This window comes from Pristiophorus japonicus, chromosome 3 (assembly GCF_044704955.1).
Source record: "Pristiophorus japonicus isolate sPriJap1 chromosome 3, sPriJap1.hap1, whole genome shotgun sequence".
Classification (NCBI taxonomy): Eukaryota; Metazoa; Chordata; class Chondrichthyes; family Pristiophoridae; genus Pristiophorus; species Pristiophorus japonicus.
In genome coordinates, this window is record NC_091979.1 from 20,052,096 (window position 1) to 20,053,176 (window position 1,081).

Here is a 1,081-nt window from a genome sequence, read left to right on the forward strand (position 1 = left end):
TCAGGGGGTTTATATATCGAATAACGGATCCCCGGGAGTGAGTTACAGGCTGGAATCTAATCGAGAGGTTCGGGGGGTTTATGTACAGAATAATGGATATCCAGGAGTGAGTTACAGGCTGGAATCTAATCGAGGGATTCGGGGTGGTTTATATATAGAATAATGGATACCCGGGAGTGAGTTGCAGGCTGGAATCTAATCGAGGTGTTCGTGGATTTATGTATAGAATAATGGATACCCAGGAGTGAGTTACAGGCTGGAATCTAATCGGGGGATTCGGTGTGGTTTATATATAGAATAATGGATACCTGGGAGTGAGTTACAGGCTGGAATCTAATCGAGGGCTTCAGGGCGTTTATATATCGAGTAACGGATACCCGGGAGTGAGTTACAGGCTGGAATCTAATCGAGGGGTTCAGGGGTTTATGTATAGAATAATGAATACTCGGGAGTGAGTTACAGACTGGAATCTAATCGAGGGGTTCGTATGGATTATATATAGAATAACGGATACCCGGGAGTGAGTTCCAGGCTGGAATCTAATCGAGGTGTTCGGGGGGTTTATGTATAAAGTAATGGATACCCAGGAGTGAGTTACAGACTGGAATCTAATCGAGGGATTCGGGGTGGTTTATATATAGAATAATGGATACCTGGGAGTGAGTTACAGGCTGGAATCTAATCGTGGGGTTCGGGGGTTTATATATAGAATAATGGATACCCGGGAGTGAGTTACAGGCTGGAATCTAATCGAGGGGTTCGGGGTTTATATATAGATTAATGGATACCTGGGAGATAGTTACAGGCTGGAATCTAATCGAGGGGTTCAGGGGGTTTATATATGGAGTAACGGATACCCGGGAGTGTGTTACAGGCTGGAATCTAATCGAGAGGTTCGGGGGGTTTATGTACAGAATAATGGATACTCGGGAGTGAGTTACAGACTGGAATCTAATCGAGGGGTTCGTGTGGTTTATATATAGAATAATGGATACCCGGGAGTGAGTTACAGGCTGGAATCTAATCGTGGGCTTCGGGGGTTTATATATAGAATAATGGATACCCGGGAGTGAGTTACAGG